Genomic DNA, 21,428 nt, shown 5'->3' on the forward strand with positions numbered 1-21,428 from the left:
GCATCGCAGTCAGGCCAGGCCACGCTGCGCGCAGCCCGCCTTACTTCACCGCGCCAGGTCTCTTCGCTGGGCGAGGCAGCGCGCGTTGTGGCGTAGCACGCTCGCTGCCCACACCCGACTGCTCGCCTGGCTCATGCGTTGCCCATCGCCCATCACCCATTGCACTGCACACACGCCCAGCTCCATTGCCTCGCGCACGCGCCTCTTGGTTGTTGCTCGCTGCATTCGTACCGCATGGGCGACGAGCTCCTTTGCTCGTCGTCACATGCCCGCAGTATACAACACCCCTTAAGGGTAACACGTAGCGTCCTTTTCTTTGTGCGTGCAATATTGATGAGCGAATTTCCTAAAAATAAAAACTTTTTAATTCTAATTTATTGACAAATTAATAAAACATATTAATTTCATTAATTTAGGGCGAAAAATCGAAAATTTATTAATCAATTACTTTCCGATTATCATGGATTCAAATCTAGGTCATAAAATTTTAAAATTTATCAAAAATTAACAATTTATATGGTGGTTTTTAATCATGGATACCTAATTAAATCGTCAAATAATTATGAAAATCAAATCAAATTCTAAATTATTCGAATTTCAACAAATTAATTACAATTAAAAATTAGGTTGTATAATTAACAAGCTTTGGCATTCAAATTTGTTAAACATACACAGTAGGTCAATAAAAAATTCAAGATTTAACAACAAGAAGCGCAAATATTTACTTTTAACATCTTAAAATTATAAACTTTGCGTTCGAAAAACTAAAACCTCCGAAAAATCATAGTTAGGCTTCGAATTTGGGAATTTTAGAATGCCTTCTACATGCAGAATTAACACAAAAATCACTCGATTTCGTTGAGTAACGAAGAAACTGCCGAAAATGCGCACATATAATCAAATAAACGCAAATTTGCAATTAATTACAATTACGAAATTAATCACCCCTTTTAATTCCTTGCAAATTTATAAAATTTAACCATGTTAAGCAATTATTATGAAATTAATTAGAGGCATGTGATACCACTGTTAGGTTATGATACATATAAATGAATATAAATCATGCGGAAAAACCATAAAAGCCAGGATTCCAAATTAATTGCCACATAACAATTAGCATAATTTAGGATGCATACTCTTTGTAGCGTGCCCTCCCTTGTTGCGCCCGAACCGAATAAGAACAAGTCTTTAGGACTCCAAACGTCGTCCCTCCGTTGATAGTCCATAACACGTCCGGATCCGCCTTAGGTTTAATTAACTAGAATTGCCCCAAAGGTACTATGTGTTTTCGGTTTTTATGTAGCAAATTGCTTAGTGACTGAATTTTATGCCTAAAACTCTTATGAATACTTGGAAAAATCTCGTTATAAATTGTAAACTATAATCACATATTTATAGGGTATGGAAACGGGTATTAGAATCCTACTAGGAAACGAATTAACTAATCTGAATTTAATTTAAATTCTTTTAATTAATTATCTAGTAGTTCTAGGAATTTAATATTAAACGAATCCTACATGATTAAGGTTTCGTAAGCAAGAAAAAACACACACGAGCATGGCCCGCATGCGAGCAGGCCACGCCCGCGCACACGCAAAGCCCGCAGCAGGCTACGAAGCCCACGCGTGCTCCCCGCCATTGTGCTCGCAGCCTTGGCGCTGGGCTTGGCCTTGCGTTGGGCCTGGCGTGGCCTTGGGCTGCTGTGACGCTCGCTGGGCTTGCTGGACGTGGGCCTGGCTTCGCGCTGGGCCTTCGTCTAGCAAGCTCGTCCGATGCTTATTCGTAGGACGCGCTTCTGATTAATTTCCCGATTCCGGAATTCATTTCCGATACGAACAATATTTAACATTTCCGATTCCGGAATTAATTTCCGTTTCGAACAAATATTTAATATTTCCGTTTCCGGAATTAATTTCCGATTCCGATAATATTTCCGATTCCGAAAATATTTCCGTTTCCGGCAATATTTCCTTTTCCGATAATATTTTCCGATACGTACCATGTTTTCGTTTCCGGCAACATCTACGACTTGGATAATATTTATATTTCCGATACGATCCATATTTTCGTTTCCGGCAATATCATCGTTTCCGGAGTATTCATTATTTGCCTTTGACGACCTCAGCTCCCATTGGAACCAAGATCCGTCGATTCCGAATATCCATAGATGGAGTATTTAATGCCATTAAATACTTGATCCGTTTACGTACTATTTGTGTGACCCTACGGGTTCAGTCAAGAGTAAGCAGTGGATTAATATCATTAATCCACTTGAACTGAAGCGCCCCCTAGCTAGGCATACAGTTCCTTTGATCTCACTGAATTATTAACTTGTATAATTAATACTGAACCGCATTTCTAAGACTTACCATTAAATGCATACTTGGACCAAGGGCATTATTTCCTTCAGTTAAGTGGGGTATGACAACCAACAATAAATCTAAGTACCAAGAATACAAAAGACTAGACCTGAAAATGGTCCTGAAGGTTGAGAGAGTACATGGTTATTGCCAATTACTTGCATTGCACCACATTAGCCAACTAGATGTTTCTAATTCACTGAGTCATCATGAAAAATCAAAATCTATTAAATTACAGAGAACGTTAAGAATCAAGAAGTTGCAAACCCAAAAGTCTCCCAACCAAAGTACCCTTTCATCCTTTCATCAGCTAAGACTTGTAGTAGCGGAAGTGAACACCCAAATAAAAACAAGTCACTAACCAATATGATTCAGTAAAACATGACTTGGAAACTTAATATTGTAGTTGTACAAATAATCTAAATAGCAACATCAATCACATTACTACAATCTTGCCCATTAAAAAATGTATAGGTATGATGCTTCTATAGTTCTATCACTTAAACATGTACAAAGTTGTCCATCTCAACATAAAATAGAGAACCAAGTAATTCTTTCAGATCAAGTATCACTTCCTTTTTATCATTGCCACTTAATAACTTTCTAAAATTTTCTGTTACGGGACCATTTCAAAGAAAGCTTGTCTACAATTCTCCAAATTGTCTACACACAGCTAAGAATAATACTTGCTAGCCAAGATAAATGCATTGAATCATTGATCCATTACGTTAGACAACAGAATGCTTCACACACCCATCAGTGAGAATAATTAGCGTAGATTAACTTACAAATTTAAGCCCCCCTCAAATGCGTGTAAACCAATAAAAGTTGCAAAAAATAGAAATTGAAATTGCAGAAAACCGCCATACATCTCAAAAATTGCAGAAAATTGAAATTGAAATCGGATAAAGTAGATGATGCCAATAAGCAGAAATCGGTCACCTCTGGAACAAATCTCAGCAAAAATCGTTCTTCTCTCAAACAAATATTAGCAGAAGTCGGGCTTTTTTCGAACAAAACCCCCGAGGTTACGAACTAAGCATAAACAAGTTGAGAATTCAATCATTTTCGACTAAATTAGGATAATATATGAAGAAATTAGGGAGAGAATCAGGAGCAACGAAATATCTCAGCACTATTGATTTATTTTTTAGGGAAAACGAATTTGGGATTAGGGATTTTAGGGAAAACGAAGAACACTGGCTCCCGAAACGCATTTGGTGATTTAGGGGTTTATGTTTTGAAGTTTCTTCTTTTTATGTTTTATTTTTTTGTATAGTTATTTGATCAACCATGGCGACTTTTAAAACTCGTCCTGTATTATTACCAAAAAGGGCAACCTCAAACAAGTCGCCCTATTTGTTAATATGTAAGATAACGATAACAACTCGCCCTAGTTGCTTGTTCATTTAAAGGCGATTATACATTCGCCCTCTTTGCTCAAATAATGTCGCCCTGGTTGATATTAGTTTCGTGGTGTACTCTAAATTGTAATTTTGATAGAGTGCTGTAGAAATTTGTTGTTTGATTATATGTAAGTTTAAGATATTATGTCCATATTTGTTGCACTGAGACTTCATTGGTATATATTGCTCCTGAGATAAGGAGGGATATGAAGATTTTTAAAAATAATGAGCTAACGTTTTCAAAACAAAAAATGACAAAAATTAAACAAACCAAAACACATAAGGGCTCTGCACAAACCAACCCCCCCTCTCCGACCCTCAAAATACATAAAAATAGAAACCATGATATGATGTAGATACCTTTATTCGTTGATAGAATAGTCTCGATACATTGCTCGTATTGCTATTTCAGCTAATATTGCAGACGAATCAACAACTATGCAAGTCAAGTCAAAATCTGAAAATAACATGAGATGCCAACCTTCAAGATTAAGCTCTTTCCACGGAGCCACGATATTTTGTGCAAGAGGTTGTACCGCAAAGAATTCTGTCTCAGATTTCTTGGCCTTTTTATAAAGCTTCTCGATAAGATCAAGTTCTCCACCAGTTGAATGCAACACATCACCTCGATTACAATGACAAAAACTACTAGTTTGAAAGGCTCGTATTCCCGAATTTTTTATTTTATATTAGGAGTCCATTTGAGCGTCACAAACTTTAATTTTCATAAAAAAAAGACTCTATTTATGTTTGAAGGAGTACAAAAAAAATTCTTCCTTATTTTTCGGATCAAAAATAAACTTTGGGATTGCTGAATCCGCACGAAAGGCGTAACGATCTGGGCACTGTCTCGGAGAGAGGCTCGGTGAAATAGACATGTCTGTGAAAATGCGGACTACCTGCACAGAGCACCCTTTTCAAGAAAATCTAGAATAAAAGGACATTTAAATAAGTTTAACTTTTTATCGGTTCATAAAAACCCACTTTCTGCAAATCTCTTCCCTCTCTTGAGGACCGAACATCAATTGCAACGATTCGATAGACGACTCATTGGGATAGATTAGATCAACAATAACCCCCTGGAAACGTATAGGAGGTTTTCTCCTCGTACGGCTCGAGAAAAATGATTCAAAGTTAGGCCTACATATAAACTCTAATGCCTAATAAATTAAGTCCATAAAATCGTCAAATGAATTAAACTAAGAATTAAGTCCTATTCATATCTTTAGGAAAATTTCATTCAACCAATTAATTAATTAATCAAACACTCTGCATAAGTCCTTGCGGGAAACACAACCCAGAAAACTTAAACAAAACCCAGACCCCAGACCTGAGAGTCGTGGGTTCAAACGATTTTGGCAGCGGAGAATTTGTTTGAGAGAGGAGAATCATGAAGAACCTGGGTGCAAATTGTTGAAGAGGAAAATTATGAAGCAACCAATTAGATGCAGGAGAGAGGATAGCTAGGGTTGAAAATGGAAGGAGGTAGTGAGTTAAACTGACGTAAAATAAAATCAAGAACAAAACCACCAAAAATAATCGATTTTTACCTTCCGACGTATCAATGTTGTACTCCTTCTCAGAATCCTGGAACGTGGCCTTCAATTCGATCACCATAAAACAACATCCTCTTGAATAAGAACGAAGATTGACAATATGAAAATCTAGGGTGATGGAAGGAAATGTGGGAAGGGGCGGAGGAGATTGCAGAGAGGAGAGTTAGGGTTTCTTGAAAATGGAAGGTGATCGAAGAAGATCCTAGAGTCGAGGAAAAGGAACGGGGAAACAAAGAGGAACAAATAAGACAGATGGTTGATGGGAACATGTGGCATCATCCAACATCATGGCAAAATTCTGTAATTAAGGTTGAAAGGTGAGGGCAAAATAGGTAGCACACTATTGCTGCAATAGTAACTTGAAGTTTACATGTTTAAAGTGTTAGGATTATAAATATATTTTATATATTTGTAATCTAGTTAAAAGGGGATTTTAATAAATGTTTAATTTTATTATATACGGACTAGTTCCAAATGAAGGCATGTTAGGTATTATGCACGTACATTTAATTTTACATTAAATCTCTTTATAAAATAAATAAATATTTATTTATAATTATATTTCCCATTTTAAGTTGAAAAATCAACAGTTCCTTTATAGGAAAAGATATCATCTCTATTATAATAAGCAAGCTCCTGAGGGTTTTTTTGTAACTTAACTTTTCGTGTCCCCCAATAAAATTACAAAAACACCCTTCACTGTTTAAAAGTGTATGCCAGACCCTACCAGTTTCTAACGCCCAAAACGTGATTAATGGCCCATTCATTGTACTCACAGAATAATATCTATGCATATGTCAATTACCACAATTATTTGGGTTGATTGAGAGTTAAAATTAGGCAAGAAAAAGTAAATTAAGGAAAGAAAATATTACACAATATTACAATTGGTTTTTCGTTTGAAAATTATTACAAATCAGGAAACAAATATTATTCCAGCTTAATCCAGCTTATTCCAATTGGAGATTTCAAATCAGGAAACAAATGAAATCACAGAGTAAACCAAAAATTCTGAAAAATTCTAACCAAACCATCTGAAAATTTCTCCAGAAACAAGAAGAAAAAAACCCAGACACACTGAAAAATCATTCTCAGGCTGTACTGATTCTCAGAAGAAAACCAGAAGAAAGCCATTCTCGGGAAAACCACGTCACTGTTCTTCTTGAAATCGCTCCCATACACGTAAGTATACTTTTCGCACAAATCCTTGCAAGAAAATAAAAACAGAAATTAAACAAATTTTAAATAATAGTAATTCGTGAATTTTAATGCATAAACAAAGATTTAACATTTAATTCTTTAACAAATAAATGAATTACAACCATTTAGAGATTTTTATCAAAATTAGAGCCATTCTTCAGATTCGAACATTTGTTTATTCGAACATTTGTTTATGCATTGCCAAATTCAGTAAATATTATTTAATAATATTAATTGAACAATTTATTAATAATAATAATTCGAAAAAGTTTATGCATACACAAATGCTTATTTTGAATTTTAATGCTATGTGAATTAAATCTTCCTACCTAACACACTATTTGTTTATTTATTTTGCATATTTAAAAATATAAGGTATGTATTAAAGAAATATTATTCTCAGAGCCATTCTTCAGTTTTGAACATTTGTATATGCATTGCCAAATTAAAGAAATACTATTTAATAATAATAATTCGAAATTTTCTATGCATAAAAACATGCTCATTCTGAATTTTTATGATATGTAAATTAAATTTGCCTACCTAACACACTATTCGTTTATTTATTTTTACAGATTTGAAAATATAAGGTATGTAAGTTTCATGCTTTTATGGATTTTAATAAATTATTTCATATTTTAATCATGCTTTTAATTAAATTATCTCTTATTATTTTTTTAATCTCTATTTGCAGATTTCAAAATATAAGGTATGTTTATAGTGTTTTTGGAAGAGAGCAATAGCTTATGTAATAGAAATAACGTAAATTTGTGTAAATAGAATTATAAGTTGAAAAAGAATTGACTTGAATCGATTTTTATGCAGATTTTAAGCTGGGTTTGAAGTCCATAAAGAGATACAATAACGAACGACATACGATATCTGCCCCAACAATCTTTTAAACAAAAAAATAATAGGTAATAAGCATGCTTTTAACCGATTTTAATTAATTATTTCATATTTTAATTAATTTCTTATTTTATTTAAATCTCTAATTTTATATTTTATTGACAAAATATAAAGTACTTAACAATAGTTCATGGTTTATGGAGATCATAATAACTGTTTAAAGTTCGCAAGTTGCGCCGTGTTAAGTTCATCAAGTCATACAATAATCAACAAAATAAGGTATGTGCCCCATCAATATCTTAAACCAAATAGTAATATGCATGATTTTATTAATTTCAATTAATTATTACAGATTGATGTTCATGCTTTTATTTAATTTAAATAAGCTGTTATTTTCAAATTTCATTAGTAGGACAAATAGCTATGCATATGCTTTTATAAGATAGAGATAAAACTTATATGTTTATATTATTAAATTATCAAACAAGTTTTGTGCAAGTTGAGCAGTAGTATTATGTCTTAGTTACAAACTATAAAGTACCTTAAACCACACAACTACTCAATGGGGTTGTAGGAAATACAGCTAAAAATAAACAATATTTATTCCTATACAAGTCACTGACTTGTTTTCACGAAAATACTAAAATTCCACATTCAACTAAAAAAATGAGGACATTCCAACCAATAAACAAACACCAATTTAAACTGATTCGTGAATTTTCAAATAAATATCTTTACCACCAACAAATGTCAAAGATTAGTATCAGTTTTTTAAATTCCAAAATCAAGTATAACTCGAAATTTTAGCCATACTGTTGAATCAGTTACAAAAACAGACTGACCAACAGAGATGCTAGAAGCATTAAGCATGAACATACTGCCAACACAACATACTGCCAACAATACAGAAACAAGACTCTTAATTCTTTTATTTCAAGACACCCTAAGAGAACTGACAGTGGAACTTAACTTTGTTTAGAAATCAAATACAAACAACACAGTTACAAGAATCCTTGCAATTTCTTTCCAACGGAATCTCTTTTCAGAAGGGACATAATTTTCATAAAAAATACACAGGAAGAAAACAACTAGAATCAACACAACCAGTCGAAGTTCAGAATAGTAGGGAAAGAGGCAAACATAGTGAAAAACCACCAATTACAATAATTTAAGCATAATAAAATCGAAAAAAAATCACAATTACATCATAAAATACAATTTTTTAGTGAAATTCAGCAACTCCACAATAAAAAACATGAACGTTCAGCAGGAAACAAGAGTCAAAATCAAATAAACTACCTCAAATCCCCAAATTGGGATCAATTTCAGCCAAGAAACCAAATCACCCAGAAGCTAAAATCATCTAATAATCTCAAATCCCGACATATAAATGAATTTCCCTCATGAAACCCTACTACCTCAATGACCGAGAACACAAAATCAAAACAATAATCTGATATCCTCAAATTTGATTCGATTTCAAACATGAAACCCTAATAAATTGAATAACCCAATTTCAAACAAGAAAATGAATTTCAGAATTGAGAAATTTCGAAATCAAATGAGATAGTTAAACCGAAATCATCCCTATTATTTATTGAAGACCCGCCCTCCACCCACTAAAAAAATGGATAATAAACCCTAATTATAATAAAAATCACCAAGAAAAATTCATTAACAATTAATTAAGGAAATTAATACTAGAAAAAAATCTCTATTATATAACCCAATAATCACCAAATATACCATGAAACCCTAAAAAATCGAATAATCCAATTTCAAACATGAAATCCAAAAAAATCGAACAACTCAATTTCAAAAAACAAAGAAAAAATCAGATTGTGAAATTTCGAAAAGAAAAGACATAAATAAAACGAAATATGGTACATATCGCCTTTTCCATCGCCTCGGACAGATCATAGACCAGCGGCTCGACAAACGCCTCGCGCGTCTCATCACCGCCCCTGCACCGCTCCTTCACCGCTCTCTCCAATTCATGGAGGGACACGACATGCAGTTAAAAAAATCCAAATACATTAGTTAAACAATAATTAAGAAAACGAAATACAACTACAACTGAGCAACAAATCGATTTCCGGCAGGAAAAAATTCCAGATTATAAACCCAAAACCATGAATTGATAAAAACCCTAAAATTCTAAATCAAGTCCAAATAAGCCTAATTTGAGATGAAGAAAAAGGAACATACCTGTGTAATTGTCGGCGCACGCCATTTTTTCAACAAACTTACTTCCTGCGTTTCGGAAAGTTCTTTACGCTTAGAAATATGTGTCCAAAATATGAAAACTTTGACCGTAAATTCTCACTATTATATACATCAAAACGTTACATGTAAGATCTTGTTAGATTGGTCTCGGTATATATTTTCAGAATATCAACTTTTTATATTTTTTCACATACAAAATTGGATATATTAGTAGTTAAATATTGCATTGGAGTCCGTGCAAATAGTAACTGTAAAGAACTTTCTGAAACGGAGGTAGTACATGAGTTTCTTGAGGTATGCGAAAGATCTTCATGACATTTTTTTTCTGAAGATCCTCGCCCTTTTTTTTGCTGAGATATTCAAATAGATGAATGATTATGCATCTGAAAACAATTTTTGAGGAGAGAAAAGGAAGGAAAGTATCGAATTAGGAGAGAGAAAGGAGAGATAGGAGGAGAACAAAAGCAAATAGGTTAAAGATATAGAGGATAGCGGCGGAGATAGGGTAAGAAGATATAAAATGAAACCAAATAAAAACCAGATAAACGAAATGAAACCGAAATTAAATGGGCCAGCTTGAATATATGGGCTGCGTGTTGTTAGGCCAGTAGTACGAAACAAATCTGAGTACTGATGGGCTAAATATAAACTTTTACTTTAAAGTTGTGTGAGAATTTTATAATCTAAATAAAACCTTTGTGGCTCAAATAATCGGTACGAAAAAAGTCTGCAGTACCACTAGTTGTTAGAAAAACTCGATTATTTTCTAAATAAGAAGTTAAAAATAATATTTTTAAAAGAAAAAAAATTAATTAGTAAATAAATTTTCGAGTTTGTTAGTGATTTATAAAAAAGGATATTGAAAAGAGAAAAATTGGGTTTAAATGATTGGAAACATTAACGTTTAAATTTAATTAGTAAATAAAAAAAATCAGCAATATCAATATTACAACAATATTTAATATAAAAAACTTATAAGAACCAAATTGATATGTGTAGTTTATATTTCTATTATGGACGTGAACGGACATCAATGTATGGAAGATCAAAGATCAATATGGAGGGATAAAAAGAGACAACAAAGAAAATCACTCACTCCAGAACAAAAAGATCGCCGAAATGCGAAAAGAAGACCTAGTTATGCCTGTGAAAACCAATCGGATGTTGTAGGTACTCCTAATAGTCAACCTCGAACACCATGTCCAGAAGGGCCTATGACTGTTAACAATACTCCCAACACTTTGGGAGTTAGAAGGCCTATGGCAGACATCACTAATCGTGCCCATAATGTACGACTTGATGTGAAAGACATGAACGTAAGCAATCTGATCATAATCGATTCATTTTAAGTGTGTAAAAATGAGCACTTACCTAACTAATCAAATTCCGCACGCATCGCGTGCATGAAATACTAGGCACAATAATGTTTCTAAAATTCACGCACGCATCGCGTGCATAAAATACTAGTCCAATATATTTTAAGGGTCTTAAATTTTTACTTTATTTATATGATCTAGTAATATGTTTTAGGCAATATTTTATTGGAGTATTCAATATCATTTCACTTGTAGTTGTAGGTTGCATATGCTACTCTCAATTCTTTTATAATTAGATTTGTTGGATTTTCCTTTTTGTGATTTATAATATGATGCCTGAATGGTGTATGATTTCGTTAAGAAATTCATGACATTAGAGATTTAGGAGCGTGAATCAAAGTTGAGTTGCATCAGAGTTGATCGAACAGTTTTTTGTTGGAGTTGAAGAGATAAATGATGATCGATCAGTTCAAGAACAAATATCAATTTAAGCGACAAATGATCCGATTTATGCTCTAGTACATATTCTCTAACCCTATCTTTTGGATTTGGTTGTGTTTTTGTGGTAAAACTTTAAAAGTTTGTTGTTTGTTTTAGTTATATCTTCAAAAACATTCCTAATTAAATTTATGTTATTTTCTATTTTTGTTAATTCTGACGAAACTCAAATAGTTCGTGACCTTGTTTCAACATTCTACAATCATCAATGTATCGTTTTGTTCAATATTTTCTTGAATAAATGGATAATTACTATGGTTACTGTTAATATTAAATCTAATATGGCAATGAGTTTCAGTTATGGTATATTACTAGATATTTATTTAGGAGATATATTATGTAATTGTATTCCTATTTTACGAGTTGTATTTTAGGGATAGATTTGTCAGTATATTTCTCTCTCCTAAATTGTAATATTCCAGTAGTATTGTGTTCCCTAATACTAGAACTAGGGTTAAGAAGTTGGGGTATATAAATAGGAAATTATATACCATTTTGATTGATGTGCTTGAGATCCTAAGCTTGATCATAGTTTGATAGAAACACTTGTGAGGTTGGTTGATTAATTGTATTATTAATAACAATTTTGATTAATAATACAAGTTGGGACGTGGGTTTACCATGTTATTTATATTGTGTGTGGTTTGTCTAGATTGTTATCTCGTACTATTCCTAACAAGTGGTATCAAGAGCTAAGGTTCGTGATGGAGAAATTTGGTGGAAGGTTCGAGATTCAATTGTTCAATGGAAGGAACAATTTTGCCTTATGGCAGAGCACGGTGAAAGATCTCCTAATCCAACAAGGGTTGTATGGGATCCTTGAAGACAAGAAGCCTACCGAAGTAGAAAAGGAAAAGTGGGAAGACATGAAGTTACGTGCTGCATCGACAATCCGGTTGGCTCTTGCACCGTAAATTAAGTATGATGTTCTTGAGGAAGATAACCCTAAAAGTTTGTGGGAGAAGTTGACAAAGACATACCAATCCAAGTCTTTAGCCAACAAGTTATTTCTCAAGAAAGATTTTTTCGGACTCGAGATGGAAGAAGATGGAGATTTCAGAGATCATCTGAATTGTTTCAATGGCTTGATCAACCAACTGGATAATTTGGATGAAAAATTAAAGGATGAGGACAAAGTTATTCTTCTACTTGTGTCTCTACCAAAGAAGTATAATATTGTGATTACTTCTATGTTGGTGGGGAAAACGAAGTTGGCTTTGGAAGAAACTATTGTTGTTCTTCTAGAGAACGAAAAATTGATGAAGCAAGGATAGGGTGACTCATCAGATGGAGGAGCATTCGTGGTAGATGCACATGACAAGAGAAATAAATTTGGTAAGAAACATAACCCTAATATTAAGTGTTTCTATTGTAGAGAGTTGGGTAATATACAAACTATGTGTTCCAAAGCAAAAGAAACTTGAAGGAGCTGAAGAAAACTCGCGAGAAGGGACGTGTTTCGTATGCGGATGGAGATGATGATAATGTTGGTGATGCTCTTTTGGTTCAAGAAGATAAGGGGCCAAAAGACGGTTGGGTGCTTGACTCGGGAAGTTCTCATCACATATGTACTAGGAGGGAATGGTTCTCATCCTATGAAGAGTGTGAAGAGAAGATGGTTACTTTACCGGATGGTAAGAAGGTAAAAGTTGACGGCATTGGTGAGGTTGCGGTAAATCTTTGAAATGGTCGGGTTCGGAAGTTAGCTGAAGTGAGGTACGTACCAAAGATAGAAAGGAATCTAATTTCATTGGGTAGATTAGATGGTTTGGGTTATACTGTTATGATGAACAACAATAGTTTGGAGGTCACTAAAAAAGGTTCGGTGATACTAAAAGGTTGGAAGATAAAAGAAATATATTTGTGTTAGATGGAGGTGTTTTTGTTCGAGGGGAGGCATTGTCGGATGGACGACGGTGTTTCAATGGTGACCGTTAAATCGGTTGTGGAACCATATTGGGTTAAAGGGGAGGAATTGTTAATATTAAACCCAATATGGCAATGAGTTTCAGTTATGGTATATTACTAGATACTTATTTAGGAGATATATTATGTAATTGTATTCCTATTTTACGAGTTGTATTTTCAGGATAGATTTGTCAGTATATTGCTCTCTCCTAAGTTGTAATATTCTAGTAATATTTTTCTTCCTAATACTAGGACTAGGGTTTGATTAATAATACAAGTTGGGACGTGGATTTACCACGTTAGTTATATTGTGTGTGCTCTTTCTAGATTGTTATCTCGTACTATTCCTAACCGTGACAACCACCATGATAATGGCCAGTTAAGTCAGGTATCAAAAAACGACGTAGCAGAATTAGTTATATTAACTAACTTTATAAAGTCATCTTAAATTAACCCCTTACAACATGGAAACATGAAAAGCGTGGCCAAAACCTGAAATCCAATTATTTAAAACTATTGAGTGTTTAGCTCATATCTTGTTCGTTATAGTTCGGAATTGAAAAACCACTTATTTGGCGCTAGCATAGACCGTAAAATTCATTCAAATTAAGTTGGTTATGGAAAAAAAGTTCCAGTTGACTGGAAAAGTTTCTTAATTATCGAAGTATGGGTCGGAAAGCGAGTTACCACTCATGAGAGTCTTGAGTCTCATGAATGAATGTACCTTGCAACGAGTAGTTAATTAAATTTAGGTCGGGTTATTGTGACCCGAATCATTTTGGAGTAAATTCAATAATTGTGAGAACGAGTTTAGGTAGAATCAAATCAATTCGAGTTTCGATTATAATGTTGTTCTACAGATGATCAATTTGAATATCAGGTTGCAGGTCAATATTGATAGAAGTGATAACTCCGTCATCGTATTATTGAGAGATTAGGAATATATATACAAGAGTACAGAGGGCTAAACCCTAGAGCCTATATTCTACCGAATATACGCTTTACATAATTAACTATTCTACAGAATATTTAGTTGTACATAATTAACCCATTCGAATATTAACATAATCTAATCTACTACACCCCTACAGTCGTAGCGGGAGGTTGTCGTACGCTGAGACTGTCCCTGAAATCATTAAAAAGAACGCGCGGAAGCCCCTTAGTAAAAATGTCAGCAATCTGGTAACGGGACGGGACATGTCGCACACGAACCTGTCCACGTGCAACTTTCTCACGTACAAAATGAATATCCATCTCAATATGCTTACACTAGTGGAAAAACAATCATTTGCATCACCACATTTGCCTCGCACATTTAAACATGTGACGCAATTGACAGTTCTAAGCTTTAAAATTAGTCATTTGCGTCGCAGAATTATTAATCTGCGACGCAAATGACTCTAAAATGTTCTCAGAGTCATTTGCGTCGCAGATTAGTAATAATGCGACGCAAAATATTACCTCCTTTGCGTCGCAGAATTACTAATCTGCGACGCAAATGACTCTTTAAGTCACCTGCGTCGCAGATTAGTAATTCTGCGACGCAGAGGAGGTAAAAAAAATTCGGAAGTTTTTAATTATTCCTCACCCACGCGTACTGCACCCTAATTTGTCGAAGAACAAAACAAACAGGCGCAGCTACCTTAACGACTTCACCCTCATCCTCCATCGATCTTCGATCTTCTTCACCCTCATCCTCCATCGATCTTCTTCACCCTACACCAGGCGCAGCTACATTTAGAGAGAGTTTCGCTGGAACCGTAGGCCACAGCTGCCGCCGCCGCCGCCGCCTCCATTGGAGAATGCCCACTGAATAGGAATCGATCCCTGTCTCCATCAGGTACACTTACTTACCCTCAATTTCCATCTTCTTCACCCTAATTCTTCAATTGATTCCCTTATTTACTCAATCAGGTACACTTTCATTGAATTTTGTGGTTACTTTTTTGTTTAATTTGAAAGATTTAGGGTTTCTTTTTTTGGGTTTGGGATTTGGTGAGAAATTACGTGAATTAGGTCACTAATTTCCAATAATTTAGAACAATGAGGGGGTGAGTGTGCGTAATATTTTTCTAGGGATTATGAATTTGTTTTTGTTAATTTTGCGCAGATTTTTTTTGTTCTGACATTGTGTTCATTTGAATGTTCTGTTGCAGTGGTTTGGCTGAATTGAGTCTCGTTTGGGAGTAAGAAGATTTACTCCGATGGTAAGTTTCATTCCTCATGTTTCCAAAATGTATGAGACTATAGTAAGACTTTGAATTATTGTTGTTTGTTCTTGATTAAGCTATACATTTTGGCTTGCAAATGTTAATCAGCTTGAAGTTGTATGAATTCAGATAGAAGTTTGTATCTTTCTTCTTTACTTACTTACTTTGAATAACTCTCTTTGTTTTCTTTTTTTCTTCTTCTTAATTTTAGTTTTCATCCGAAATTTGCATTGTTTGTTTTAGAATGATTGATTGTTGTGATATATTGTGATTTCTTTGCTAGATTTTTTTACTCTTTCCCCCCTTAATTTCCTGGTATATTTCTTGTTGATTTCATAGATGTTTTTATTGATTTGGATTGGTTAGTTAGTGTTATAGTTGAGAATAATGGTTGGTTATTGATCTGGTTAGCGCTTTTAGAGTTTTGTTGGAAAGTTGAGAATTTTTGGTTTAATTTCTGAAGTAGACTAGAAATGTGTCATGAGGAAGGGGAATAAGGTGCAGTGATATACAATGTCCTCTTAATAGTATCAGTTAATGGCGACCAATTTGACCATAGACTAGTCGTTCCAGACTCCAGAACGAACTTGCTTAAAGTTATAGTAAAAAGCCTAGAACATCAGTTAGGACAGATTTGTGGCTTGGTGTCGCACGAACGCTGTAAATTCATAATTTAGTGTGCTTCAATTTTAATTTCTCGGCTTTTTTTTTCTCGGTTCAAATTTTTATTTTTATTTCATATTGTAATTTGTTTGATTTTGGTCTGACAATGGAGTTTTTTTATGTAACAGGCGAATATGCCGGAGAAATTGAACCAGTGTAAGCTTGATGCTCGCCGTGAACAATGCCTTTCGCAAGGTCCTGCATTCATTTTCTTTTCTTTTTTTGATTTTTACAGTTCTGTATTTTTCTTGCATAAATTGAATTGGAATCTTGCATCCACTAATTATCTAGAGCTTGCTCTCTTTTTTTCATTCACAATGAATTTCCTGGGCCCTTTGATTGTATTGGCATATCTTTCCTTTTATATATTGTGACTGTCAGGAAGACGTAGGATAACCTTGGTTATTATGGGTGCTTCATATGTAACCATATCTAACTTGGATGTTGGATAACCTTTATTTTTGGTTGTTTCTGGTTGGTAGTCTTTGTGATGATCAGTTGGGAAGTGTATATATGCCTGCTTGCTATGGTTGTTTTATTATTAATGAAACTTGCAAGTGTCCTGAGGTTTGTGATGATCAGTTGGGAAGTTGTTTATTCTAATGAAACAGAGAGCAGGTTGCGTAGGTTGTACTATGGCTATCATGAAGAATGTTTTAAGGTGTCTTTCGGTGAGTTTCTATTGCTTCAACTGTTGTAGGAGCTTACAACTCCAATGTAATACGGGCGAAGTTTATTAAAAGTTTGTAAACTAGAATTATGAGTTTGTACAGCAGATAAGTATTGTGGTTTGCGTGGGTTTATTTTCTTCAGTTTTTCCATCGCCTTGATGAATTTTGCAGGCACAAACAATTTTTTGAGCTTGCTGAAACTCTTGGACATTTGTTTTCATGAACTCTTATGTTCATCTGGTTCTTTTTGTAGGATCTTTTACCTGTTTGCTGTTGCTTTTCTGCTGATCTACCAGTCACTTTTCCATCTATTTCACCACCTTAGCTGCAATTTTCTTCGATGGAGGTTGTAGGAGTTGAAATTCTCTCTCTGACAGAACTATTAGCCATTTCTTGGACTGGATTTGGCTGTTGATGAAATGACTCTGCATCATATTGTAGGATTGCATTAAGTGCTTCTTGTACTAACTTTATGGCTGCAGTCTGTTGCAGTCCAAGTTTCTCTGTCTTTGCAACTTGGTCATCAACTTCCTAGAGATTGTTGTTGTTTATACTCAGCTCCATATTCAAGTTACTCATCTCATGGCTATTGTTTCCATCTCCACTTTCTTTTTCATCTGCTTGAATGATATCTTGGGCCTCATTCGTTTATGGTTCACTTAAACTTTTATGTTAAAAGTGTAGTTAGGTTATCAACATGTTGGGTGATCTATGGTGAATTTGCCTTTTATTGGGTTGTAACTAAAATATTAAAAAACGAATTTTTTTTAAAAAAAAAAAAGTCATTTGCAACGCACATTTAGCTAATGTGCGTGGCAAATGACTTTTTTTTTTTCGCCTAAAAGTCATTTGCGTCGCACATTTAGCTAATGTGCGTTGCAAATGACTTTTCAGGCATGGTGCTGAAAAGTCATTTGCATCGCACATTTAGCTAATGTGCGTTGCAAATGACTTTTCAGGCATGGTGCTGAAAAGTCATTTGCAACGCACATTTGCTAAATGTGCGACGCAAATAAGTTTCATTTGCGTCGCACAAATGTGCGACGCAAATGACTTTTAGTCATTTGCGTCGAGAGCTTTTGCCACGCACGATGTGCGACGCAAATGTGCTTAAAAGTGCGATGCAAATGACCCTTTTTCCACTAGTGTTAGTGCGTTGGTGTTGAACTGGATTACCTGAAAGATAGATCGCACTAATATTGTCACAATATACCAACGTCGCTTTAGGAACCGGACAAAGTAACTCCAAAAGCAAATTCCGAATCCAGCATGACTCGGAAACAACATTCGCCACACCCCTATACTCTTCTTCTGCAATCGAACGAGATAAAGTGGGTTGACGTTTCGAAGACCATGAAACCAAGTTGTCACCCAAGAACACACAATGGCCTGGCGTCGAGCGTCTGGTATCCGGACAACCACCCTAGTCTGCGTCTGTGTAAGAAACGAGGCTAGTGAGAGAGGACGGATACAAATGTAACCCAAAAGCAAGGGTCCCCTGAATGTAGCGCACAATGCGCTTAAGAGCAAGCATGTGACCCTCCCTAGGATCGTGCATATGAAGGCAAATCTGCTGAACCACATAACAGATATCCGGTCGGGTGAACGTCAAATACTGTAGTGCTCCAGCAAGACTACGAAAATAGGAAGAATGGGAAACAGGTGGGCCGGAGTCCGCGGCCAACTTGGCCTTAGTATCCACCGGAGTAGCGGAAGGCCTGCAAGAAGACATGTTAGCTCGCTCTATAATCTCCTCCGCATACTTTCTCTGAGAGAGAAAAAGACCGCCTTTATGGCGAGTAACTGCAATGCCCAAAAAATAACTGAGGGGACCTAAGTCCTTCATAGCTAACTCGGCGCCGAGCCGGGACATGATGGACTGCTTAAGGGAATCAGAAGATGCAGTTAAAATAATATCATCCACATATAGTAAAAGATAGGCCACATCCGTCCCACGAGAATACACAAATAAAGAGTGATCTGAAGTGATGTGAGTGAAGCCAAAAGTAGAAATATAATCTGCAAACCGCTTGTACCAAGCCCGGGGTGCCTGTTTCAACCCATATAAAGACTTCTTAAGCAAACATACATAATCCGGATGTGTAGGATCACGAAAACCAACAGGTTGATGCAAGTATACAGTTTCCTTCAGTTCCCCATGTAAGAACGCATTCTTCACGTCCAACTGATGAATAGGCCATTGCTTAGACAAAATAATGCTAAGAACTATGCGAATAGTAGCCGCTTTAACCACCGGGCTGAAAGTCTCACCGCAGTCAATGCCAACCTGTTGATACCTGCCATCACCAACAAGACGGGCTTTGTGCCGCTCCAAATCACCATTAGACTTTTCTTTGTGAGAGAAAATCCACATACAACAAATAATATTAACATCAGAAGGACGGGGCACCAACTCCCACGTCTTATTTTTAATAAGAGCATCAAATTCATCAATCATAGCCAACTTCCAATTCGGGTCAGACAATGCGGCCAATGGGTTACGGGGTAGGGGGGACCGAGTAACTGAAGTGTGAAGGTTGACAACTTTTTGGGCTTGAATATCCCATGTTGGGCACGCGTTGTCATTTGAGAAGAGGGGGAAGAGATGGGCTGGACAGATTGAGGAGATGATGGAGTGATGGTTGGTTGGGCCGCATGTAATGGGCTAGAAGGGAATGGCGTGGCTGGAGAAAGGGGTGAGCCACGCTGGGCTGGAGTTACTGGAGCAGGAGGGGGCTGATGTCCAGAATGAGATGGGACACGCTGGTCCAGAGGCGAGTGGGGGTGAGTTTGAGCCGAAAGAGTTGGGCCAGAACCTACAGGTGGGCTGGAGAGCTGCGGTGAGGAAGGAAGCAAGGCTGATCCATGTTGGGTATGCCAAGGATGGTCCACGGCTGATTGAACAGTCCCGTGACCCGTCAATGGCCTATTATGCCCAGTCACAGATTGGGAAATGGGTTGGGCCGGTTGAGCAGGAGACGAGTGGGCCATAGAGGGAGATAAACCATCAAGTAGGAAATCGTAAGTGTGGGGTTTTGGAGTGTGGACTTTTGCAAACTGGAATTGTGTTAGGTTATGATACATATAATTGAATATAAATCATGCGGAAAAACCATAAAAGCAAGGATTCCAAATTAATTGCCACATAACAATTAGCATAATTTAGGATGCATACTCTTTGTAGCGTGCCCTCCCTTGCTGCGCCCGAACCGAACAAGAACAAGTCTTTAGGACTCCAAACGTCGTCCCTCCGTAGATAGTCCACTGCACGTCCGGATCCGCCTTAGGTTTAATTAACTAGAATTTCGCCAAAGGTACTATGATATTTTCGGATTTTACAGCAATTAAAAGTCTAAGTTTTAAGCCTAAAACATGAATGAATACTTGAAAAACTCGATATAAATTGTGAGCATTGATCACCTATTTATAGGGCATGGGTATCGGATATTAGAATCCTACTAGGAAACGATTTAGTGAATCTGAATTAATCTAAAATTCAATCACTTAATTTATCTAGTAGACTTAGGAAATCAATCTTGTACGAATCCTAATCGATCAAGGTTTCGTACGCAAGAACAAACACACACGCACAGCAGCCCACGAGGGGCGCCATGCGCACGGGCGTGTGAGGGGGTCGAAAAAGCACGAGGCTAATGCATGACCTCGTCCCTCGTGGGCGTGACGTCGTCAGATCAAGTGTAGTTAGATTTCCTGTGAGTTTCCACCCAATCGATTAGTAATATAGGAGTCGCCATTCAATTTTTAACGACAATGAGAAAAACTGACAAAACCCGGTTATCGTGACATAAAGGGAGTGCAATTATGTTCGACCACGACGGCCATAGGTTTCCTTGTGATCCCTGGTGTGGAGATCACTCAACGTACACCCGCAGGGCAGAGATTGAGAGTTCGGGGGACTGTAACTACCGAGAGGAGTGCTCATCGATAACTCCAGAGGTAGGTTATCCTTACTAGCTCAGCATAAATAATTGAAGGGACATGCGTTTAAACTATTAAACTATTATGAATTGATTTTAGCAATATGCAACACATAACATTAAACCGATCGTGATTATCTTATTTAGATTGATTTAAGGTGCCTAGCATGATAGTTCAATTGTCCAGGGTATTATCTTATTAGGCGTGATAAATCAATCAAGTTAATAGTTTGACAATTTTATAAAAGGGTGATGAAAGCGATTAAATCATATGAGGGACACATTACGACGCACCCTTGAGAGGTGCGTCACGGTTCTCACAAAACTAACCACTTGGCTTTGCTATTTCTCCTTTTATTTAACAAATCTCGGGTTTCTGAGCAGTGTTCCAGTATTTAGGTTTAATTCATCAGCTATAAGGGACAAGATACGTTATGTTCAACTTTTGGGTCGATTGTGACAGAACGCGGGATCAATTTCGCAGCGTGATTCTTAGGCTTAGGGTTGGAGTCAATACTCAGATTATGAATTATGTCCTGTTCGCGTCGGTTTTGAGGCTGTATTTATAGGGACGGAGTTTGTGGAAAGATAGATCTTCAGAATCCGAATCCAAAAAGAATTCAGAGA

At 36.1% G+C, this 21,428-nt stretch overlaps 1 long non-coding RNA gene across 1 annotated transcript; it reads left to right on the plus strand.

The window, feature by feature from the left end:
• The first annotated feature begins 15,037 nt into the window (after window positions 1-15,037).
• Window positions 15,038-17,382, plus strand: LOC110803984 (uncharacterized). The gene is made up of 4 exons (XR_008921007.1): window positions 15,038-15,159; window positions 15,476-15,526; window positions 16,321-16,387; window positions 17,117-17,382. It is a non-coding gene; the product is annotated as an uncharacterized lncRNA (long non-coding RNA).
• The last annotated feature ends 4,046 nt before the right edge of the window (window positions 17,383-21,428 follow it).

This window comes from Spinacia oleracea, chromosome 5, assembly GCF_020520425.1.
Source record: "Spinacia oleracea cultivar Varoflay chromosome 5, BTI_SOV_V1, whole genome shotgun sequence".
Classification (NCBI taxonomy): Eukaryota; Viridiplantae; Streptophyta; class Magnoliopsida; order Caryophyllales; family Amaranthaceae; genus Spinacia; species Spinacia oleracea.